Source organism: Pristis pectinata, chromosome 1 (genome assembly GCF_009764475.1).
Source record: "Pristis pectinata isolate sPriPec2 chromosome 1, sPriPec2.1.pri, whole genome shotgun sequence".
NCBI classification, from domain to species: Eukaryota; Metazoa; Chordata; class Chondrichthyes; order Rhinopristiformes; family Pristidae; genus Pristis; species Pristis pectinata.
Window position 1 is genome coordinate 117,097,584 of NC_067405.1, and position 26,629 is coordinate 117,124,212.

At 39.9% G+C, this 26,629-nt stretch overlaps 1 protein-coding gene across 1 annotated transcript in view; it reads left to right on the forward strand.

Moving 5' to 3' along the window:
* The first annotated feature begins 1,574 nt into the window (after positions 1-1,574).
* Positions 1,575-26,629, forward strand: part of LOC127570925 (neuroblast differentiation-associated protein AHNAK-like) — a 75,781-nt gene continuing 50,726 nt past the window's right edge. Inside the window, exons 1-2 of the mRNA XM_052016910.1 lie at positions 1,575-1,657; positions 26,531-26,583. The gene's annotated coding sequence lies outside the window, so the exon portion shown is untranslated. The remainder of the gene's footprint in view (positions 1,658-26,530; positions 26,584-26,629) is intronic.

Consider the following 26,629-nt stretch of genomic DNA (forward strand, 5'->3'; position numbering starts at 1 on the left):
AGTAAATTATCTTCTGCCATACATTAAATAAGATACTGAAAACCAAATTAGGCATTGAGACAAAATCTAAATTCATTTTACTTTGAATTGTCAAGATTTCATCATAAATTCTGTACTCTATAATTGTCTAGTTATCTAAAATGGCTTTACAATGCTGGGGCTTTACTGCTTCCACGTTAGTAAAAGAGGACTTGCTCAGGCTTGGGCATTAAGAACCCACTTCAGGTCAATCCCTTTCAACACCAATAATTACCTTTCTTAGGTCCTCCCTTTCTCATTAAGTATTTCTTGCACTGAATTCATGTTCTTGAAGCTTTGAACTTCAGTAGGATTTTTGAGAATACATTTTATGGGCAAGTCATTAATTACAGAAAATATGTTAGCCTTTTCATTTGGGCAGGGTGAATGAGGAAGAAGGGGAGAGGAATAAACTCACATATTCATACTGTCAAGGGAGTCATGCACTTCAAATTATGGTTGTGAAATTGGGCTCCTATGTAAAGCAGGCAATAATTTTATTGATGACATGCAGGAAATCATGTGTCAACAGGGACAAGAGGGTCTATGGGAAGGTAAATGACAGAGAGGAGAGTGGTAGTGGGGACAGAGAGGAGGAGTAAGCAGAAGGATTGCCCTTGACACGGAAGTTGATAATGATTCCTTGTGAGGCCCAGAGGGGTCTCTAAGTTCCTGGCCTAGAAAGAAAATTTTACCTCAAACCCTCACTCCAGGATCTGATTTGTAACAGCTTTCCTTGGCATGCATTGCATGGAATCTGACACATGTGACACACATTTAAGAAATATTTTAGTTCAATTGACATCATGGGGGACCTTGACTTGAATATTAATGTTATCTCTTCTACTTGCTAAAGCTGACATTCAAAATTAAGGCTGGCAAGAAAATAATTGTGATTGTTTTTCAATGCCTTGATGACTTCATTGCTCCATTGTTTTATATTTGCCTTCAGCATTAAAATGACATGACACCTCTGTCCTATCATTGGTAGCCATGCCTCCAGCAGCCTCATCCCCATGCTCTGAAATTTACTCTATAGACCTTTGATCACTAGCTCTTGATCCTTCTTTTAGACACTTTGTAAAACCCAGTCTTCTGATCATGCTTCAAGCCACCTCTTCAAATATCTCCTTCTCTGACTCAGTATCCATTTTGTCAGAATATGCATCTGTCAGGCCCCTTTGGACAATTTTCTACATTTTACATAAATATGTTGTTAATTTTTTGGGTAAATAACTTTGCTGTGGAAGATTCAGAAAAGAACAGTTATTCTTAAACTAGTGTGACTAAACCAGGAATAAAGGAATCATTGATTGCTCAGCCTTGGTCTAAATGCAGCAGCCCAGTTGTTACTTGAAAACTGTGGGTTTCAATTTCAAAGGATATTAGTCTTGACGACACTACTTTAACTTTGGTTAGGCAGCTTGATTAGTGGAAGCACAGTCCAACTTAACCGTCATGGACCGCCCCCTTAATCCTTACATAGACAAAACTAGTTTCACAGAAAAACTCTGCTCAGTTGACACTCATACACTGACAGAACACAGCAGTCAGGCTGACGATCAGGGCTTGTTCACTTCAGGACTAGTTTCTGCAAATTCTCAAGATACCCAGGATTAGAACTTTACAAACTTTTCTGGTAAGTTTTATGACTACGTTTTACCTTTATAAACTATGCTAACAGTTTCTGTAGTGAAAATATTCTTATTTGAAAACCTTAATCTTAGATTATTTGTTATTCTATTTGAGTCTGTCCTACTGATGATAAACCAGTACGATTTATACTTCTATTCAGCGCTCGTTGTTATATTTATATCATGAGACAACCTTTTTGAATGTGTTTACTAGTCTCCAGGACAAAACTGAGAGCGTTGGCCTGTTACTTCTTAATATGTGTGCAAGATCAAAATATCGCTCCAGCTTATTTTGTAATTTTGCCAAGTAAACTTGACTCAGGAAACAAGGGCAGTAACTTATAACCAGAAAAACAGTGTTTGATCAAGACAGTTGTAAAGAGAAAATCATGCAACTGCATTTCTGAAGGGCAAGAACTTCAGGCATGTACACTATGGTTTTGATTACCATGCTGCCTACATATCACACAAGGTCAGAATTACCAAACAGTGGAAGCACTGCCTTTAAATTTTTAATCAATATTACAAAGAAAATTTAAGCTTTATGTTTCTTTCTTGGTAATTCTGTAATAAAATTAGAAATTAATATTTCTTTTTATGCTAAAATTATTGAAGAGAGAAAAACATCAACTTTGGACAATCCCAAAACAATCCAAATTAGTGTATCATTGAACACAGAAAATTATAACAAAAAGAAGCAATATATAAACTATATTTGGATCTTTTTATTTATTACTTGCAAAATGCAGAAACATTAAGGATACATAGGATCTAACAGGAACAAAGCAATGTTAGGCAATCTGTACCCTGGAAATAAGAATTCCAAGTGGTTAACAGGCAAGCTAGAGCAAAGTTTAACTGTACATTGCCTGAATTAATTGTTTATATTTTGTACACTATTTCAAATAACTTTCCAGTAAATACTTTCTAAAGTGCATACAGAAAATATTCTGCACATAAAAATATATTGCTTAGAAACTGAACTTCACACTTACTTGGTGTGTTAAACGGCTGCTGCATTTAACACTATTTGCCCAAAGGAGAGCCCTAAAAGAAATTGCAAAATTGGGAAAATTAACATTTAAAAAACTTGAGAGAGTAGTTTTCATCCTGATGGCTACAACAAATCTCAGCCGTTCCCAATGGCAGCTGCCTGCAAAGGTTGAAACTGCTGCAACTTTGCCACTAGGAAGGTGAGGAAGTGAGTCACAGCATTAAAACTCTCTCCACCAGTACAGTAATGGTATTGCATAAAAGACTATATTGCAGGTGAGGGAGAGGTGTGGGTGAGGTGGGACACATGTTTTAAGTGTGGATGACCACAATCATCTTTGCCATTTTCATTCTCGTAGATTGAGTCCTGTGCTCACATCAATACAATGTGTAGGCTTGTTATTCAGATAGTTTTTTCCATGTTGTACATGATTCTTAAGCAATGCAAGCTGTAGCAATGGCATAACATGCATCAGCAGCAATGAAAACTCAGGAAGACACATGTAAACAGCCATATATAAATATCATTTTTGGCACCCTTTAATTCACAGCCCTTTGCCATGTCACTGCACTTGTACTGGGAAATATAAAGGAAGGTCGTAGGTTGCATACTATCACTCCACTTTCGCTCAGTAAGACAGAGATAAGTTTATGCACGTCACAAGCATGAATGATGCTGGTAGAACATCATCCATGTTTGAGTGCTGGAAGTACCTGTTCCAATATCCCAGTGAATAAGCTTTCACTGGAAATTGGCACAATTGTGTTAAATCATGCACAAAATGGCTTTAATGAATGATTATGGATAAATCAATTTCTAGACATTGAAGCTTATTTGGAAGAGGATATTAAAAACAGCATTTGAGTTATGTATCAGAATAGATAAACTATTAAGCAGCTACGTTAACTATTTGGTATATTATGTATACCAATATCAAAGCACATGAAAATTATCAAATGCAATTTAGCAATAATTATCTATTATTTTGCAACTTAAGCAGAAAATAAGTATCTACTCAATACATTTTGAATACTAAAATATTAATTTCCGAGCAGTTGCATTGAGTAAAACTTGGGGTCAAGCCAGTTTATTTTGTTTCCCAATACCTGTTTAATCAAGTGGTAACATCTTATAAACTTGGTCACAAAGTAAATTTGCATGACTTTACATTTCTGCCTCTCCACTGCATCTTTATTGTCAGACAATTTATCCGACACCTAGTTCGAAATTTCCAAATGAGCCATGATTTCCTTCATCAAATGTTGGTGAGACTGGTAGCCCTTTCACAAAATGTCTCCATATTACTAATTCTAAGCTCCTCCCTGGAACCCATCTCAGTCTGAACCCAACAGTTCACAACCTCTGACCCTTGGTTGAGTTTCCAAACCAAACTAATATTCTCCATATTATAAAGAGTACCTACTTCCACTTTTATAATTTCACCCCTATAATATTCTGTTTATCTGCCATTCGTGCTATAACCTATGCCTTTGCTATCTTGAGAAATGACTACTCCAATGCTCTCCTGACATGCTTCCCATCTTCCAAACCTTCCAACCTGTAATTTGTCTGTTCATATTCTAACCTCTACCAAATCTCTCTCACCTAACAGCTCTGTTACAGTTGACTACACTGGTTCCCAATCTACCAACAACTCAATTAAAAAAATTTTCAACCTCATATTCAAATAATTCATGGTCTCTCACTTGTTCTGTATCTGTAACATTCTTCTGAGTGCCAAGAATTCTAACTTCCTCCAACCCTTGCTGCCTGTACATACCCCGCTTCAATTGCTTTAAGCCATCTAGGTCCTAATTTCTGGAATTCCATCTTTAATGTATGTCCCCCCCTTCAGCTTTCACTCATCCTTCAAAACACACCTTAAACTTGTTTTTCTTTTTTGCCATGTTATTAGTCACCCAATCCAACCTTCTTTTTCAGCTGGGTGTAGGTTTTTTGTTTGATTACATCCCTGTAAAGTGCCTTGGACTGTTTTACTACGTAAAATGTGCTATGTAAATACATATACCTGTATTTGCTATACTTGCACTGACCATGTTTTATAGAATCAAGTACATACACTAGCTATGTAAAGAACACATATGAATCAATCTTTGTTCAAAATATTTAACTTCTGAGCTTACTTGTGTGTTGTTAATTGCAATGTCTCAGACACTGTCTGAATAATACATAAGTAGGCAAATGTTACATGATTGCACAAGCTGCATTCACACAAGATGATAAATAAGTGGTTCATTTGTGCAACTAATTTTGATCTAAAAGTGGAATCAGGCTTGAGAAAATTTCCTCAGCAAAATATGACCACCTTGATTAAGTATTTTAGTATGAACCCGTTACCTATTCCAAACCAACTGAAAAAAAAGCCTTTTCAAAGTTTTTCTGAGTATAATGTTATGAACAATGAATTGACGACATTTTAATTCATAACAATTTATCCCCTATGAATTAAGTAGGTGGCATACATTATCATATGAAGTAAGGGCAAAGTGCAGTTTAAAATCTGATCTCTATTTCTCTTTTTTGATTTAAGAAGATGAACCCACTTTAAGTGTGTGGATATAAATTTTAAGTCATGTATATGCACCAACATTTTGTGAACTTAGCCATTTTACAGGACATTAAGATTTATAATTGAGGAAGTAGTGAATGATTCACAGTGTTTTTCACTTACAATGTTTTGTATTACATCACTTAGAACCTGGAGCCAAAATGAAATTTTGCATTGTTTGTCTGACTGTCGAATCTCCACGGTCATTCCATTCTTCTTGAAATATGCGGCATTGTTTATAGTTTTGATAAAAAGCATATTCTCTCCTTGATGCCTTTTTATAGTAATGGAGGTGTTAATAAGATACATGTAATTAATTAGAATAATAGTTTCTTAAATACATCTCTCAACAATTAATTATATTACTTTCACTGCATTTGTTTTGAACTGAGGAAAACAATGACTTAGCACAGAACTAATAGGCTCACACAGATTTCTCTGACATGTTTACTGCCGTTCATAAACTCGGCAGCTCTGTCAAGCAACTGCTAGTGTTCAACATCTCTTTTGGAATTCCAGTCCTACCTCTGTATTTGACAGCTTGACTCCTGCATTTAATATAACCCAGATGCAGGAGAAACACGTAACGTGCAAGCCTGCGCTAATAGTTCCTTCTATTAGAGAAAGTTAAGCTTTGCTTTGTTGTAGATTCACGTTTTTTGCCAATGTTACCTCAGTAACTACACTCCAAAAACACTTCTTTGGTTACAATTGTTTTAGGAATGCTCTGCCGCCGGGAAGGGAGTTTTTTGTTTGCAGCAATAAATTACCAACATTTTATCTAATGCAGTGTTATAGGAATTAACTTGCTTCTCATTTTGTTGTAAAGAGAACGTATTATCTAAGTAGCTTATTTAAGAATTATTGAGGCAAATTTGGAGCGTCAAATCTAGATCAGGGATTCTGTAAAATAACAGAAACTGACCCTATATGAATTACAATGGATCAAGTTCCTAATGAAGTGAGGCTCCACATTTATTGTAAGGACATAAGAAATAGTGAGTAGTCCATATGTATCCCAGAACTACCATGCCATTTAATAAGAATCCAATTCCAATCTCCCGCCCTATCCATATGTCCCTTGATTCCACTAATCCAAAGATCAATCAATCTATTCTTGACTGAGTAACTATGGGATCCTTTTACATCTTTGATGTTTTGGTGAACAAACCTTGAGACATACCCTACTGCATTGATAACACCCATAGATACTCCACACTCCATACCAACTACCTCTTGTATTAGACATTTTAGAAATGATCACAGCTCCAGTGACCAGGGTTCAATCCTGACTTCTGGTGCTGACTGTGTGGAGTCCTATGACAATGTCGGTTTCCTCCGGGTGCTCTGGTTTCATCCCACATCCCAAAGACATGCAATTTGGCCACTGCAAATTGCCTCTAGTGAGTAGGTGAATGGTAAAATTTAGGGGGAATTAATGGGAAGGTGATGAGAATAAAATGGCATTAGTGTAGGATTAGTGTAAATGTGCGCTTGATGATCGATTGGACTCGATGGGCCAAAAGGCCTGTTTCTGTGCTGTATATCTCTGACCCTATGACTCTTAGAACTTGAACTCTGAAGACCAAAGCATAAAATTTGGATAACAGCCCCATTACCTCTCACCTTGTGCCAATAATTATATATGTGCATGATAATTGGCATTTGATATCAACACAAAACTTGCTCTGGTTTACAACAATGCAAAATTAAAGGTATAAATTTAAGTTATGCATATCATTTGAATATTTGTCCCAATTGCATGACCACTCTTAAATCACTAGTTATTCTGCAATCTAAATGGCCAGCAGATTGGTTGGATCATATTTCCAATTACTTGATGTTTGTTTTGTCAATTATTTTCTGATATTCCAAATTTTACAGATATTGGGCACCAGTTTAAGAACACACTTATGGAGATCTGCTTTCCATATTTGTGGCATCCCCTTGCACCACCTTAGCAGCATTGTCATAAAGCATGCATAATATAAATACAGTGAAAAGTAAAAATTATTATATCCTAATGCAGGGTCTCGACCCAAAATGTTGACTATCACTTTGCCTCCACACATGCAGCTTGACCTGCTGAGTTTCTCCAGCAGTTTGTTTTTTCGCACAAAATTACTATCTTTGCTTTGATAGTTCTTCATTACCCTTGTTTAAGGGCATCATCTGGCTGAAGAAATGTTTTAATATCCTTGTTAACTTGGGTTTGTAGAAGACCCAGAGAAGGTGTACATCAATTCTAAAATAAAAGCAGAAAATACTGGAAACACTCAGCAGGTCAGGCAGCATTGTGAATAATGTTACAGAGCTAATGTTTCATGTCCAAGACCCTTCAAATTCAAAACATTAACTCCGTTTCTTTTTCCACAGATGCTGGCTGACTAGCTGTGTGTTTATTTTATACGAGCAGAATTTTTTGTTTTATTCCAGATTTTGGCTTTTTCTTTATTTTCATTTACTAATATGCGTCAATTCAACTTTGGTGACAATATTCATGTGACATGATAATGTGTGATTTGATGTGACTGATGCACTTGGTCTGCTGGCCAGACTTGCTATGTGCAATGCCTGTCTGCCCACACTCACTTTTTCTGGATGAGGAGGGCTAAATGAACTGACTCACTGGATCCAAGAGGTGTCCTGCAGGGAAGAATTGGCTCCAAGTGATGAGTAGATATGAGGCATCAAATCCTGAGGCCCTACCCTCAAAATAGCTTGACAGTTTACTGCTGTCAAAGGATTTTAAAATATCTTTGATAATGGAAAGCATTTAAAGATTATTCAAATAGACTGAAATAATTAAAAATATGAACAATTAAAACCAAAGTAATTAAAATACCATAATATATAAACAAATAACTAAAAAGAGTAAAATAATATAATGCACTTACAATTTCCCACAGGGTCAGCAGCAGAAATCTCCAAAATATTTTGCTAAAGTGCTGGCTTATGCCCTGTGACTCACATGGACTGGTAATTATTTTTAGTTTGGTATGTGTTTGCCTGTCCAATGATCCATTTGTAAGAACAAGATATTTCCCCATGACTTATTCATTGGTTTCATGTCAGTGGAACATATGCCTCTAGATTAGAAACTAAGTACACAACATCAAATCCTTTTAGATAGATTTTAAACATTTTTCAATAAAGCCATTATTATGGTAATCATGATGCCATTATGTTGGTCTGTAATGGTTCGCATTATTAGAAACCAAATTTTTGCATATTCTGATAAACAAGACATATTTTTAAACACTTTTTTTTCCAAAGTAAAATCAAATCAATGTGGCTGGAAGAGTAGCCAGTTAATGGAATGAAGTGCCACACCATCAAATGATAGAGTGAGTGCCCATGCCTATAGTTCAATAGAATAAGTGTTCATGCCTACAACTACCCTGATGGTGAAGTTCTGGTCCCTGTAGAGTGGTGAATGACTGGCAGAGATATGATAATGTTTTTCTACACAAAAAAATGGAAAATCCTGAGGGTAAAATGATTGATCTTTGCCCCCTCCTAAAATGTGGCTTTACAACAACAAACTGAAAGCTTAAGAGCAAACTGTTTAACTTGTGCATATTTGCAGTGGAGTATGGCCTAAAATAGAGTCATACAGCACAGAAGTGGGCCCTTTGGCCCAACTCGACCAAGATTCCCCTTTAAGCTATTCCCATTTGTTAATGTATCTGGCTCAACCACTTCCTCTCACAGCTCATTCTATATACTTAACACTTTTTGGGTGAAAAAGTAGCGCCTCAGGTTCCTATTAAATCTCTCCACTCTCACCTTAAACCTGTGCCCTCTAGTTCTTGATTCCCCAACCCTGGGAAAAATACTGTGCACATTCAAGCTATCTGAGCTACCTCATAATTTTATACACCTCTACAAAATCAGTCTCCTATCCTCCAATGAAAGAAGACCCAACCTGCTCAATCTCTCTTCATAACTCAGTCCCTCGAGTCCTAGCAACAACCTCGTAAATCCCCTCTGCACTCCTTCCACCTTAGTAGCATCTTTCCTATAGTAGGGTGACCAAAACTGAATACAATATACCAAATGTGGCCTCACTAATGTCTTGTACAACTGGAACATAACATCCTAACTTCTATTCTCAGTACCCTGACTGATGAAGGCCAGCATACCAAAAGCCATCTTCACCACCCTGTCCACCTGTGAGGTGGAGAAAAAAAATAGAGGTGATGAAAATAAGGATTGTAACGAATGGAAAATTGCCCCAACCCCAATGCTCATCTATTGCTATGACTAAACGTGCACTTTTAATTAAGACCCATGGAAAAAGAACATGTATGTCATAGATGAAAATCATGGAGCCATATGATACTCTATCCATTGAGGGACTAAAGACAAAATACTGGAAATACTCAGCAGATCAAGCAGCATAAATGGAGAGAGAAACAGTTAACTTTCCTGGTCAATGACCTTTCATCAGAACTGAGAAAAGTTGGAATTCAAACAAGTTTTATCTTTTTTTTGTGTTTTGAAATCCATTGAGGTGTTCGGTTATTGTCATAAAGTGAGAGAGAAGCATGGACAATTTTTGAGTTATTATGTTCCCTAGGTCATAATCTCAGCATAACCATACCCCATCCTTACAAGCACAGAATTTCTTGATGCTTGAAATCTATTACCAAATTTCAGCATACAATATTATTCAGTTTCTACCAGTAAAAGCATATGGAAGAAATTCAGAGCATATTCAAAACATATTACATTTATAAACTGAAAAAAGGTTTAAAAGCATGATACATTTTAGGAATGACAAATATCTCAAGCAATTCTATGCATAATTTGAGCCTTTCAGATTGTGATTTATTCTTTTTTGCAGAATACCTGCATTACACAGAACACCTGCGCTCCGTCTGTAACCGCGATCTGCATCTCCCCAGTGCCAGTCACTTCAACTCGCACTCCATCACAGATATGTCAGTCCTCGGCCTCCTCCACTAGCAGGAGAATTCCAAGTGCAAACTGGAGGAAAAGCACCTCATTTTCTGTCTTGGAACCTTGCAGCCTAATGGCATGAACATTGAATTCTCCCACTTTAAGTAATCCCCACCCACCCCCAACTATGCCTCTTCTTTTCTTCCCTTTCCTAGCCTCTCTCTTTTCTCTACCTCCCTTTTTTCCTCCTTACCTTTGACCCATTCCCTTATACATCTGCTCTCCCCTCCTCCCCCGCACCTGCCTATCACTATCTCTTACCTGCATCTACCTATCACCACCTTGTGCCCATCCTGCCTCCCCTCTTTTGTCCACTTATCAGTGCTCTGCTTTTCCCTCCTATATATTGGGCTCCCCCTTTTCCTATCTTCAGTCCTGAAGAAGGGTCCTGACCCAAAACGTTGACTGCCAGCTTTTCTCCACAGATGCTGCCTGGCCTGCTGAGTTCCTCCAGCATCATAGTGTTCTTCATCTATACATAGCAGCAATTTTTTTATTTTGAATACTGTGCTTCTCAACTATTTCCATATGCTTATCAACAGACACACTGATGGAGTAGCAGACTGATTACTGAAAGATTAATGAATGACAATAAATTAACCAGCACCTATGACTCATGAACGGTGCCAATAACCATACTGAATGCATTAAATATATTCATCAACATTTGACAAAAATTTTATAACAGAAATTAGGTTAATTTATTTTCATGAATATGCAATCCATACTAATAAATGTGAGTTGAAGTTTGTTTACAGGAGTTAAATATTTAGAACATTTTTTTTCAATGGGTATACAAAAACAAATGCTTTAAGAGCATATTTTTTAGTACACATTTCCTTTTAAATGTTCACTGCAAGATGCATGGCTCAAAATTGGTCTTTAGGCTTTGGCCCTTGACAGATAGAGTGAGTGAATTGTGCACCTTGGCCACAGTAATCTCACACTCTGCAATCACTGGCAGCATCAGGTTCATAGCTTGAAAGCTGCAGCTAGCAGTTCACAAGCTCCTTACTCTGGACAATGAGCTGTCAGCATAGATATTTTAAATAATAATTATGATGGATACCTTTTTACTTATAAAACAATGTCCTGTGGGGAACTAATTCATGCATATTGTTCAGTCCTTTCCGTGCAATGTATACTTCATTTAACTGATAGTTATTTATGAAGGTTGTAAATTGTAACCTGTTGATTAAATTTCTGTCATTAAGCAATTAAAAAGAGCCATACACATTGTGCCATCATCACATGCGCAGAGCATGGCAGAGAAAAGGCATCAGGGCTCTGGCGAATGATAACAGAATTAATGCATAGAATCAGGCGGCAATGTTTAATTCAGAAAAAACTAGTGAGCATTAACGTTAAGTTTTATTTTCCTTTATTTCCAGCTTAGTTTGCCTCCATAACAACATTAACTGCAATTCAGAAGTAATTCATAGTATGAACTGCTTTTAACTATTTCACCATGAAATGGCACATAAATAAAAAAGATAATTTATGCACATTCAATAAAATTCTCTAAATCTTTAGACTAATTGATTCTTAATATTCCATCATGCTAAGCTGTATGTTTCACCTTAACAATGGATAAGCTAACTTCATGTTGGAGCTGGGTTTTGGTATTTGGTTAATTGGAACAAAAACCCTCAAGCATTGTGCTATAAACTTCTTTTTATAATATTATGTAATGATACATGAAAGTCACTAAATTATTTTGTAGTTCCTTGGCACCAAGGACCTAAGACAAAGATAATTGTTAGGCTGCAAACTGTAGGTTGCTGCCAGAAACAATCCTAAAAATAAGAATTTAAGCCATTGTCTTTTTGGGTATTTACCAATTTGGGATAGTTTGTCAGTGCACATAGGTTAGCTGACCCTATGATATGGATAATGTCATTCATACAAAAAGGCAGGGGAAAAATGCTGCATAAATAAGGTGTGCTGATTATGATGGATTGGTCCTAGTGTGAATAACACGAGAGAGACAGAAGATGATATGATCAAAAGGTCAAAGACAAGGGAGACAAGAATGAAAATGGTACTGATTTTGCAGTCGTAAAATGTGTTTAGTGAACTTGATAAAGTCAATCTTGATCATATGAGAGGATAGTAGCATAAGGTGATACAAACAAAAAATATGAGATTGAGAAATGCTGATAGTCAAAGGGACCTCAGTGCCCTTGTATGTAAGTCACTGAAAGCTAACATGTGTAGGCTGGGCAGTTAATAAGGTAAATGGTCTTTATTGAAAGTGAATTTGAGTGCACAAATAAAGATGTATAGTTACGATTATACAGGGCTGTGAGAAGACACCTGGAAAATTGTGTAATATTTTGGTCTCTAACTAATAAAGGGTATACCTGCTAATGAGGAAATGCAATAAAGATTCGCCAGACTAGTTCTTAGGATGGCAAGTCTGTCATACAAGGAGAGATTGAGTAGGCTAGCTTCTATTCTCTAGAGTTAAGAATAGGAGGTGACCTCATTGAAACTTATAAATTTCTTAGAGGGCTCGACAGGCGGATATGGGGAGGATGTTTCCCCTCGCTAAAGAATCTAGAACTAGGAGTCACAGTTTCAAAATAAGGGGTATGCCATTTAGGACTGAAATAGGAAGAAATTTCTTGGCCCACAGAATGATGAATTTTATGAATTTTTGACCCCAAAGGGCTATGGAGGGTCAATCATTGATCTCATTCTAAACAGATATCAATGGATATCTGGATATTGGAAGAATCAAGAGATATGTGAAGGGGCAGGAAAATGGTGTTGAGTAGAAGATCAGCCAATATCTTGATGAATGATGGAGCAGCTCAAGAGGTCAAGTGCCTAGATTTGTTCTTATTTCTAGACGTTCTTACAAAATGTTATTGATTGGTGCAAACGTGACCACCTTTGTTTTTCTTAATTCTCTAGCTGCAAAAAATGGGAAACAAATGTTTCATTTGAAAACATTTAGCAAGAGTCCACTTCTCCAATCAAAACCCAATCAGAATAAGATCCATAGAAGAGTAACATTAATTGATACCTTGGGAGTGCTGCTCATCAACAGGAATAGAGCGTGATGTGCTCCCATGGAAAGTAATGCAGCTTCCTCATGCTGCCATTTGCAGTAAATTTCATGTCATCTGATTACCATGCATGGCCAGAAGCATATAACAAAAACAAAGGCATTACAGTCAGTTGAAACAAAATTCAAAGACAATATCACCAGGCATTATTTATACACAACATATTTGAAAGATGTTTTCAAAATTTATTAGATTATCCATTACAAAGTGTAACCCTATAAGATACATTTAAATAAGACATACAATGATTGGAATGGCTCTGTGAAAGTATGAACCTTGAACTTGTTGAAATCAATAATACAATTGGTATATTACATGAACTTGAAATAATTGACATCAATCCATTTTTGGCACGTCAGAGTACAGAAACAACGTTTAAGCCTAGAAATTGGATTGCACTTATTTCTGATGTGTTGAAATACGGTTACATTTAGCACTAGGACCACTTTTTTAAAAATTGCAAAATAGTCAAAAACAACTGTGCAACAGCATTTGGGTGTTTTCCTGCCAGAACAAAGCAGTAAAACATAACCTCGACAGTTCCCAATGGGACTACACCAAATTCATCGCTGCTGCCAACACTTTGCTGAGCAGCAATCAAAGAAGAATATCAGCCCTTAGAAGCAAACTTACGGTCAGACAGCAGCTGCTCACGTCATGGCTGTCCTGTAGGAGGGAGAGATTGCAGGAAAGAGGGGGAAGTAATGCAATACCCATAAGAGTCATAGAGCAATACAGCACGGATACAGGCCCTTCGGCCCAATGAAGCCATGCCAACCATGATGCCCACCCATCTAATTCCAATTTCCATTGTTCGGCCTATATCCCTCTAAGTCCTGCCTCTACATGTACCTATCCAAGTACTTCTTAAATTATACTATTGTATCTGCCTCAACTACTTCCTCTGTCAGCTCGCTCCATATACTTTTTTCACCCTCTGTGTGAAAAAGTAGCCCCTCAGGTCCCTTTTAAATCTTTCCCCTCTCACCCTAAATCTATGCCCCCTAGTTTTGGACTCCCATACCCAAGGAAGAAGATTGCTACCATCCACCTTATCTATGCCTCTCATGACTTTATAAACCTCTATAAGGTCAACCCTCATTCTCCTACTCTCCAAGGAATAACAACCTAGCATGGCCAATCTCTCTCTATAACTCAGGTCCTCTAGCCCTGGCAACATCCTTCTAAGTCTTTTCTGCACTCTTTCCAGTTTAACCATGTCTTCCCTATAACAGGGTGACCAAAACTGTACACAGTACTCCAAGTGTGGCCTCACCAACAACTTATACAACTGCAACATAATGTCCCAACTCCTATACTCATTGCCCTGACTGATGAAGGCCAGTGTGCTAACACCTTTTTCACCACCCTGTCTAGCTGTGACATCACTTTCAATGAACTATGCACTTGTACTCCTTGTTCCATTAAACTCACCAGTGCCCTAGCATTCATAATACAAGCCCTACGCTGGTTTGACTTTCCAAAATGCATCACCTCAAGCTTATCTGTATTGAAATCCATTTGCCACTCCTTGGCCCACTCCCCTAACTGATCAAGATCCCCCTGTGATCTACGATAACTTTCTTCACTATCAACAACACCTCCTAATTTTGTGTCATCCCCAAACTTACTGATCAAGCCTTGTGCATTCATATCCAAATCATTTAAATAGATAATGAATAACAAGGGTCCCAACACTTACCCCTGCAGCACACCACTAGTCACTGACCTCCATTCCGAGAAACAACCTTCAACCACCACCCTCTGCTTCCTACCTCTGAGCCAATTTTGTATCCACTCTCCCTGGAGCTCTCCCTGGATTCAATGGGACCTAACCTTCCAGATCAGCCTGCCATGTGGGAAATTATCGAAGGCCTTGCTAAAGTCCAAATAGATAACATCCACTGCCCTACCCTCATCTATATTTTATGTTACCTCTTAAAAAGATTCTAAAAGGTTCATCAAGCACCACTTTCCACTCAAGCAATGCTGACTCTGTCTATCCAAATGTTGGTAGATCCTGTCCCTCAGAATTCCCTCCAGTAACTTCCCCACTATGATGTCAGGCTGACTGGCCTGTAGATCCCTGGCTCATACTTGCTACCCTTTTTAGACAATGGAACAACATTAGCCACCTTCCAGTCTTTGGGAACTTCACCAGTGGCTAACAATGAAGCAAATATCTCTGCAAGGACCTCCACAATTTCTTCTCTAGCCTCCCACAAAGTCCGAGGATGCGCTCAGTCAGGCCTTGGAGATTTATCCACCTTAATGCAATGTAAGGCTGCAAATACCTCCTCCTTGGTAATATGAATATTCTCCAAAACACTTCCACTTGTTCCCCTTGAGCAACTATAATTTTCTCCTCAGAAAACACCGAGGAGAAATATTCATTAAAAATCCCACCCATCTCCTGCAGCTCAAGACATGGGCGGCCCCTACTGATCTCTAAGGAGACCTACTCTCTCTCTAGCCACCCCTTTACTCTTAATATAGCTATAGAACCTCTTGGGATTTTCCCTAACCTTACCTGCCAGATCCATCTCATACCCTTTCTTTGCCCTCCTGATATCCCTCTTAAGTATCTTCTTAATCTTTTTATAGTCATCAAGGGATTAACTTGTCCCCAACCTCCTAAATCCAATGTATGCTTCCTTCTTTTTCTTGACCAAAGCTTCAATATCTCTCATCAGCTAAGGTTCTCTAAACTTTCCAGGTTTACCCTTCACCCTAACAGGAACATGCTGCTCCTGGACTCTTGATACCACACTCTTAAAAGCCTTCCTCTTGCCATTTGTTCCTTTCCCTTCAAACAGGCTCACCCAATCAATCTCTGTTAGATCATAGCTAATTCCCCCAAACTTAGCCCTGCTCTAGTTTAGTACCCTGACCTGAAGATCTTAAAAACTTTTTTTAAAACTTTATTTACAGCACAGTAACAGGCCCTTCTGGCCCAACGAGTCTGCGCCACCCATTTAAACCCATGTTAACCTACCCGTATGTCTTTGGAATGTGGGAGGAAACCGGAGCACCCAGAGGAAACCCATGCAGACACGGGGAGAACATACAAACTCCTTAGAGACAGCAACGGGAATTGAACCCCAATCGCTGGCACTGTAATAGTGTCACGCTAAACACAACGCTACTGTGCCAACCTGTCCTATCCTTTTCTGTCACTATCTTAGAACTAATAGAATTATGGTCACTGGAGTCGAAATGCTCCCTGACTGCCACTTCAGTTACCTGCCCTGGCACGTTCCCGAAGAGAAGGTTCAGTATTGCACACTCCTGAGTAGAAAACTTTCCTGGACACATTTCACAAATGCCAACCCGTCCAGGCCCTTAACACTCTGGGTAGAACATAGAACATTGCAGCACAGTACCAGCCCTTAGGCCACGATATTGTGCCCACATTTCGTCGTACTCTAAGATCTATTTAAACCTTCCCTCCCACATAGCCCTCCAGTTTTCTATCATTCATGTGTCTGTCTAAGAGTATCTTAAATGTCCCGAATGTATTTGCCTCCACAACCTCTGCCAGCAGTGCATTCCATGCACCCACCACTCTGTGTAAAAAACTTGCCTCTTACATCCCCCCTATACCTTCCTCCAATCACCTTACAATTATGCCCCCTCGTGTTAGCCATTTTCACCCTGGGAAAAAGTCTCTGACTGTCCACTCGATGTATGCCTCTTATCATCTTGTACACCTCTATCAAGTCACCTCTCATCCTCCTTCACTCCAAAGAGAAAAGCCCTAGCTCGCTCAACCTATCCTCATAAGATGTGTTCTCCAACCCAGGCAGCATCCTGGTAAATCTCCTCTGCACCCTCTCTAAAGCTTCCCCATCCTTCCAATAATGAGGTGACCAGAACTGAACACAATACTCCAAGTGTGGTCTAACCAGAGTTCTACAGAGCTGCAATATTACCTCATGGCTCTTGAACTCAATCCCCCGACCAATGAAGGCCAACATTCCATACGCCTTCTTAACAATCCTATCGACCTGCGTGGCAACTTTGAGGGATCTATGGACATGGACCCCAAGATCCCTCTGTTCCTCCACACAGCTAAGAGTCCTGCGATTTACCTTGTATTCTGTCTTCAAGTTCAATCTTCCAAAGTGTATCACTTCACACTTTTCTGGGTTGAACTCCATCTGCCTCTTCTCAGCCTAGCTCTGCATCCAATCAATGTCCTGTTGTAACCTACAACAACTTTCTACACTATCCACTACACCACCAACCTTCGAGTCGTCTGCAAACTTTCTAACCCACCCTTCTACATCTTCATCCAAGTCATTTATAAAAATCACAAAGAGCAGGGGTCCCAGAACAGATACCTGTGGAACACCTCTGGTCACCGACTTCCAGACAGAATACTCTCCATCTACAACTGCCCTCTGTCTTCTATGGTTGAGCCAATTCTGAATCCACACAGCCAAGCTTCCCTGGATCCCATGCCTCCTAACTTTCTGAATGAGCCTTCCATGAGGAACCTTATCAAATGCCTTACTAAAATCCATGTACACCACATCCACTGCTCTACCTTCATTAATGTGCTTTGTCACATCCTCAAAGAATTTAGTCAGGCTCGTGAGGCAAGACCTGCTCCTCACAAAGCCATGCTGACTGTCCCTAATCAACTTATGCTTCTCCAAATGCTCATAAGTCATCTCTAAGAATCTTCTCTAGTAATTTGCCCACCACTGAAATAAGACTCACTGGTCTATAATTACTAGGTTATCCTTACTTCTTTTCTTAAACAAAGGAACAACATTTGCCACCCTCCAATCATCTGGCACTACTCCTGCGGCCAGTGAGGACACAAAGATCATTGCCAAAGGCGCAGCAATCTCTTCCCTCGCTTCCCGTAATAACTTGGATATATCCCATCTGGCCCCGGTGACTTATCTATCCTAATGTTTTTCAAAAGTTCCAGCACATCCTCTTTCTTCACATTGACATACTCTACTGTATCAGCCTGTTGTACGCCATCCTCACAAATTTCAAGGTCTCTCTCACTGGTGAATACTGAAAGCAAAGTACTAAGGAACTCCCCTACCTCTTCTGACTCCAGGCACATGTTTCCTCTTTTATCCCTGATCGGTCCCACCCTCACTCTAGTCATCCTTCTATTCTTCACATACACATAGAACGCCTTGGGGATTTCCTCAATACTACTCACCAAGGCCTTCTCATGCCCGCTTCTAGCTCTCCTAAGTCTATTCCTAAGCTCCCTCCTGACTACCTTGTAACTCTCCAGAGCCCTGTCTGATCCTTGCTTTCTAAACCTTAGGTAAGCTTCTTTCTTCCTCTTGACAAGATATCCTATGTTTCTTGTAATCATGGTTCCTTCTCTCTACCATCCTTACTCTGCCTCAATGGGACAAACCTATCCAGAGCCCCATGCAAGTACTCCCTAAACAACCTCCACATTTCCATTTTGCACTTCCCCAAGAACATTTGTTCCCAATTTACACTCCCAAGTTCCTGCCTAATAGCATCATAATTCCCCCTCCCTCAATTAAATACTTTCCCATATCGTCTGCTCCTATCCCTCTCCAAGGCTGTAGTAAAGGTCAATGAGTCATGGTCACTATCTCCAAAATGCTCTCCCACCAAGAGATCTGCAACCTGATCAGGCTCATTGCCTAGTAGCAGGTCCAGTATGGCCTCTCCTCTAGTCAGCCTGTTCACATACTGTGTCAGGAATCCTTCCTGGACACTCCTGACAAACTCTGCCCCAAATCCCCTTTACACTAAGGAGATGCCAATCAATATTAGGGAAATCACCAAACCCTGTTATTTTCACACCTTTCCAAAATCTGCCTCCCGATCTACTCTTCAGTGTCTCTGCTGCTATTGGGGGATCTGTAGAATACTCCCACTAGAGTGATTGCTCCCTTCCTGTTTCTGACTTCCACCCACACTGACTCAGTGGACAATCCCTCCAGGATGTCCTCCCTTTCTACAGCTGTGATACTGTCCCTGATCAGCAAAGCCACTCCCCCATTTCTTTTACCTCCACCCCTGTCCCTTTTGAAACATCCAAACCCCAGAATATCCAGCTGCCATTCCTGCCCTTGTGACAGCCAAGTCTCTGTAATGGCCACAATGTCATAGTTCCATGTACTTACTCATGCTCTAAGTTCATCACCCTTGTTCCTGATACTTCTTGCATTAAAGTAGACACAATTTAGCCTATCCAACTGACTGCAGTTTTGCCCTTTCATCTGCCTATGCTTACTCACAGTCTTCCTACACACTGCATCTACTTGTACACTAAATGCACCAACCTCTAACCTATCACTCAGGTTCCCATCCCCCTGCCAAAACAATTTAAACCCTTCCCAACAGCTCTAGCAAACCTGCCCACAAGAATATTGGTCCCCCTCCAGCTCAGATGTAACCTGTCCCTTTTGTACAGGTCATACCTTCCCCAGAAGGGATCCCAATGATCCACAAATCTGAAACCCTGCCCCCTGCACCAACTCCTTAGCCATGCATTAATCTGCCAAATCATCCTATTTTTACCCTCACTGGCGCATGGCACAGGCAGCAATCCAGAAATTACTACCCTTGAGGTCCTGCTTTTCAGCTCCCTACCTAACTCCCCATATTCCCTCTTCAGGACCTCATCTCTTTTCCTACCCATGTCATTGGTACCAATATGTACCACAATTTCTGGCTGCTCAGCCTCCCCCTTCAGAATGCTGTGGACCCGATTCAAGACGTCCCAGACCCTGGCTCCCGGAGGCAACATATCATCTGGGAGTCTCTTTCATGTCCACAGAATCTCCTTTCTGCCCCCCTTACTATTGAATCCCCTATCACTATTGCTCTCCTCTTCTCCCCCTTTCCCTTCTGCACCACACAACCAGGCTCAGACCAGAGACATCTGCAGCTCAGGGTCTGTCAACTGTGTCAGGGACCTGGTCACAGGAGTACTCTGTACTACCTGCCTATTCTCCTTCCTTCTCCTTAAAGTCACCCAGCTACCTGCCTCCTGCAGCTTAGGAGTGACTGCCTTCCTGTAGCTCTATGTACTCCTCGTTCTTCTGTAGGAGCTGAAGGTCATCCAGCTGCAGCTCCAATTCCCTAAGACGGTCTATAATGTGCTGCAGCTGGATGCACCTTGTACAGATGTAGCTATCAGGGAGGCTGGAGGTCTCCCAGAACTCCCACATCTCACAAGATAAACACACCACTGGCCCTGGAGCCATTCTAACTGGTCTAGCCTGGCACTAAAGAAGAAAGCAAAGGAAGAAAGAAACTTACTGGAGACTTACCTTAGCCTCCGCCTCCTCTCGCCGAAGCCTCTTGAGCCAAAGCCTCAGTTCCCCACTCTAACACTGGTCCACTCCAACAAAGCCACTTACAAATAACAACTTAGAAATGTGCATCCTTTAGACTCCTGCAAGGTGAAACTCACAAGCACAAGCACAGGGACTCACCTCTTTTCAAAGCTCCTGCTCCAAATCTCACTCCAACTCCCGACTCTGCAAGGTGAAACTCACAAGCAGAAGCACAGAAGCACCTCTTTTCACCAGTACTGGGGAAATTAAAATCTCCCACTAATACAACCCTATTATTCTTACAACTATTAGCAATTTCTCTACACACCTGCTCCTCAAGTTCCCGCTGACTACTGGGGGGGGTCTATAATACAGCCCCATGACAGTGACCCTCCCCGTCTGGTTTCTAAATTCTATTCATATGCCTCACTAGACGATCCCCCAAGAATGTCATCTCCCAATATTGTTATGCTATAACTAAGGTACATGCCTAGAGGAAAGTCATGTGCATCAGTGGCACCATTAGAACAGCCAGGCAGGAGGTGGACTGAAATTGTCTTCTCCAGAAGTCATGGACAATGGAGCGATGTTACAAGAATTTCCATGACCTCAGAAAATAGATCAAGTTGAGTGGCACACCACTAAAAAAACTTACTGCTCTCATCAAGAAACTCATACAACAGACACAAGTAAACTGTTACTGTGCAGTTGGATGCTGCCCATGAGCAGCTCTCTATTCTCCATGAAAACAGTTGCTGTATATTTGCAGATTACTCACTTGGATTAGCAGAAGGATGGCATGCACAAGCAGATTATTCTAGTACTTGAGAATGAAGTATGCAGCAATTCATCACTCTTCTGCAGAGGAGATATGCTCCTCCCCACCCTGCCTTTACTCAAACACCTTTTCACTGCAAGCAGAGAACTGCTCAGAATGCCCAGAGAATTGGCTCAGAGGAGAAAAGTGAAGAAAACAAGGACCAGAGGCATCTGCGGCTCAGGGTCTGTCAACTGTGTCATCTCCGGGTTGGGAGCTTGAAACAATGGTGGTGTACTCAGAGTGCCAGCATATCATTCCACCCCACCACTGTCTTCCTAGTTCCCTGACAGGTCACATGCTGCACAGGTTCAGGACTTTGATGTCCACTCTCTCAATTTTTCAAATTCTCAGGCAGCACACTCTCACCCATATCCTGCTGCCAGACATTCAAGATTGTCTTTTCAGCCTGAAGCCAGTCAAGCAGGGCTCCTGGATGCCAAGGTGAACTCAAAGAAAAAGGGAGTAGTCTTCCAGCAGCATTAGAGAGGACACAGTGACATTACTCTATGCCATCAAACCCCACTTATAAGAGGTGAAAGAGGAAAGACATTATTCTGTTTATGTCTGATTATGCTTTATTATAAGCTGTTTTCAAGAGACTTGTGTTGTTCAAATATGTTCTCAGTTAGGGTTCTAAACATTCTTCGCTATGTATACTTAGTTACATTAGTGTAACAGCTGCTGGCATTCTGCACATCTTGGGATGACTCACCTAGAAGGTTTGCTAATGTCATGCAATTCATGTCAATATGCTCATGGAAAACAATGATTGCTGCTAGAGAGTGAGGGATACTTTAAAAAATGAGAGAAACGAAGGACTGCAGATGCTGGAACCTAAATGAAAAACACGATGATGCTGGAAGAACTCAGCAAGCCAGGCAGCATCCATGGAGAAAAGCAGGCGGTCAATGTTTTGGGTCAGGACTATTTTTCAGGACTGAAGATAGGAAAAGGGGAAGCCCAATATATAGGAGGGAAATGTAGAGCAGTGATAGGTGGACAAATGTGGGGAGGTGGGGTGGGCACAACGTGGTGATAGGTAGATGCAGGTAAGAGATAGTGATAGGCAGGTGTGGGGAGGAGGGGAGAGCAGATCCACAGGGGGATGGTTCAAAGCTAAGGAGAGAAAGGATAAAAAAGGCAGAACAAAGAGAGATAGGCTAGGAGAGGGAAGAAGAGAAGCATAGTTGGGGGGGGGTTGTTGTGGGGAAGGGGGTGGGTGGGAATTACTTAAAGTGGGAGAATTCAATGTTCATGCTGTTAGGCTGTAAGGTTCCAAGACAGAAAATGAGGTGCTGTTCCTCCAGTTTGCACTTGGAATTCTCCTGGCAGTGGAGAAATTGCCATTCCAGTGGAGGAATTCATATCTAGCAAAACATTGTAACTTGCATAACTCTCAGCTGCATCGTCAACAATAGTGAATTACTAACTTCATTGTTGATCGGCATTGCAAAGCGATCAAGTTCTTGAGTATTGCTTACACCTGCAGAGTGAAGATCCTCTGAATAGAGTGTATTTTGCTCAAAGCCTTTAAACAAGCTCCCACACATCAGGATTTATACAGATGTACCAATTGGATTAGGGATTAATTCACTAGTTTGTTATAATTGGTGACCTGTAAAACGGGATGCAAGGTAAAATTATGCATTATATGGGTTCTCTTGGCTGATTACTGGTGCACAGTATTGGCGGCAATGATTGGGAATGGAGAGGGGCACTTGGCTTGCACTAAGGCTAAGCTTTTGCAGAGTACTCAAGAGAAGTGTCTATCAGGGAATCTCATAGGACCATGCAAACAATACATCCCCTCTCTGCTCAGCTAGGAGATGAGTCCAGTGATGCTGGCACACACAGCCCTCTGGTAGCCTTAATTGTCCTCTGCTCCTCTTACTACTGCTGGTCTTCAGGCTTTACCTGACAGCCGTCAGGTCCTGGGTCTTCTTGGTGCTCTTTCTTGCCACTGGCTTCCATCTTTAATTTGCGAGTTTGATTAAATAGAGTCCATACCTGTAGATGCATGGGACCGATAAAAGCAATGGAATCTCATCTTCAAGAGAACATCAGCTTTCTCCATAACTATACTAATACTTGTACAGCTGTTGAATTTTCATTCAGCAGGCACGGTTTCAGTGAAAACAGGTACGAGAAGTCACATAAGCAGAAAGTAGCCCTTGTCCCTCAGGATCTATCCTTCAGAGTAGTGCTAGCTGGTGAACATATCTGGCAAAGCAAATTACCTCAGGATGTAGGAGTCATAGGAGCTGCCCAGAAACAGTATTCAACATTAAGAAATTTTCCACTGGATCCACAACTAGCTGGACATTTATGAAGAGTAAATCATTTATATTGATGAAAAGATTTGAGTTAGTAATAGGGTTTCTCAAGGACACGTGAATCTAGTCAATGGCTACCTGCAGTCACAGGAAGCTAGCAAATCCCAGTACCCAAAATGGCATTTTCTCCTCACTGAAATCAAAAAGATGAAATCATTGCTTCATGAATAAAGAGGACCAGTGACCAGCATGATGCTGCAGTGGGCAGCAAATTGAGAAATGGGGCATAGATCTTCTGTGACTACCCAGGTTGAAGAGTCACCAAGACCCTGACCTCCACAGAGAGAGCTGTCCAGGCATGAAAGCATGGACGAAGGTTGTCCCAGAGACTGTCACTTGTTTTTGAAGTTAAATTGCAATATTTTCACTTACAAAGTGAGAAAATATACTAAAAGTATTTCAGACTAATGCTTTGTGGCAAAATGTTAATAACACTTCAATTAAAAAATATCTTCAGGAATTTGCCAATGTTCAGAGCAAGAACCATGCTTATATGAGCATGTAAATCTCAGCTGCATAGTCAACAATAGTGAATTACTAACTGCATTGTTGATCGGCATTGCAAAGCGATCAAAGCAATGCCCTGACATTTTCATCCGGTGATATTGATTAAAGTTTTCTTCTATAATTTTCAAGTTTTACATAAAATAAGCTGATATTTACATTTTATTGTGATTACATACTAAAGTTGTGGGGAAAAGATTCACTGCTATAGTTTTTATAAGTATCTGAGGTTGTTAAACAGCTGGCCTAGAAATGTTAGATCTCAGTTCTATAAAACATTTGTTTGAAGTTAATATTGTGCTCCATAAATTATGCATTGTAGATTGTTTCAGAGGTGAAAGATTTAGTGCTATTAAACAACAATGGTGGATGAATTTCTATTACCAACAGGTGGTTCTAAACTCAATGCAGTTGAGATAGCCTGATTTGACCCAAACCAAAACCATTCAGGGTATACTGCACATGAAAGATGAACAGGTAAATTCATCTGGTCCAGTGAGTCTACCTCACACTCTCAAATGGAAATGAACATCATAGGCTGCAATGCTCCAACCTGCTAATAGCCATGTAATAGTCTGAGATAAAATCCTAGTCCAATACAAGGAGAAAAGTTTGGGTGAAATTCTGCATTGATCCTCCAAGGCAATCCAAATAAGTTCCCAAGAAGCTGATTGGTTGTGATACACAATGCCCAGTAATCCATCTCCTTTTGTACACTATGGTATCAGTCACAGCCATACTAAAACAACAAAACATGGCCATGATTTAGACTATGGATGATAAATGCATGTTTCCATCACTCAAAACTAATATCTTACAATGAACATTTGCACCAAACAGAAGTCTTGTCATTGTCCTTGATGTTCAGAGACATTACTATTGCTCATTCCCCCAACAGCAACATCGTAACAATCACCATCGACCAGAAAACTTTGTGGATCAGGTACTTAAATACTGTAGGCATGTAGACACATCACAATATGTATCAGTGAAATGGAGTGCCCCCTCCCCTGCCTCCAAGGCTGTTAGTGTCATCAGTGCTTCCCCAAGTTGCACAATGACTTCTAGCAGTAGTGCAGGCACAATGCAAATTTATGCAAATTATTCTCAGTAGCCATGCACGGTGAAATATCATGATTGACATATCCTATGCACTTAAGTCCTCACATGAGATCTGCACACAAACAAAAAAACACACTAACAGTACCAGAATGAACTGTAGCAGGTCCCCCATGCAATGCCAAATAAATGCATTGATAATAGTGTCTTTCTATGATCTGTAATAAATTACTGTTCAAAAGGTACCTTTTAAAGGTCTTTTTGAAGGCTGCTGTAGATTTTGTAAATTGAGTAAAGGATTTTATACAATGTATAAAAAATTAACAAACATGGGTAAATTGATGTTACCAACCAGTAGAAGGTGGATGTTTCTATTGATCCAATTAATTCATTTACAAAGGCTTTTCTTTGAACAAAGAAAAGCCTTTGTAAATGAATTATTAGACATTTTCACTATATATGCTCTGAACATCCCTTTAATCACACAATCCAAACAATACAAAACACTGGTTAGGCCGTTTAGGTTTAGATTTTGAGAGGCATGGATAGAATAGATAGTCAAAATCTTTTTCCCATGGTAGGGGTATCAAAAACAAGAAACAATAGGTTTAAACAAAGGGTGATTGAAATCTGGAACGTGCTGCCAGAGAAGGTGGTGGAATCAGATAAAATTACTATATTTAAGAGGCACTTAGGCAGACACTTAAACAAGGCATAGAAGGATATGCTCCTAATGGGGACAAATGGGATTAGTGTAAATGGGCAAAAAGGTCAGCGTGAGCGCGGTGGGCCGAAGGGCCCATTTCTGTGCTGTAAAACTCTATGTCGCTATATTTAGAATATTATTTCTCATATTTCAGTTGCTATTCAAGGCCAAAAAAACTAATGATGCTTATAAAATAAAACGCACTCTTTATCTCAAAAGAATGTATCCCTCCTCCTTAGATCATGTATCTATTATTTTAGCATTGGCCTTAAAATAAGCCTTTTGATTGAGGGAGAAAACGAGTTCCCATTGTAATAATCATAGTTCCTAGCTATTATGTGTTTTGGAAACAGTTTTGTGTATGAATAAGTTGACTCAATGTTTTAATTTTGAGTCAACAAGCTCTTGCCTGGTAGATTTATATGCTAGAAAACAGTGACCATATTAGAAACAAGCCAGAGCGCCAAAACCAATACAAATTAACTCCTATGTCTTTCTGCAGGTTTTGCACTACTTTCCATGATTATTAAGTTCTATATGTTTAATGCTTTTGTAGGTTCAGTCCAATGCTTAAAAGATGCTGAGACAGATCCTGGAGAACATGATTCTGTAAGTAATAAGTTTTACAAAAAAGTGTAAGACATCTAAATTTGCT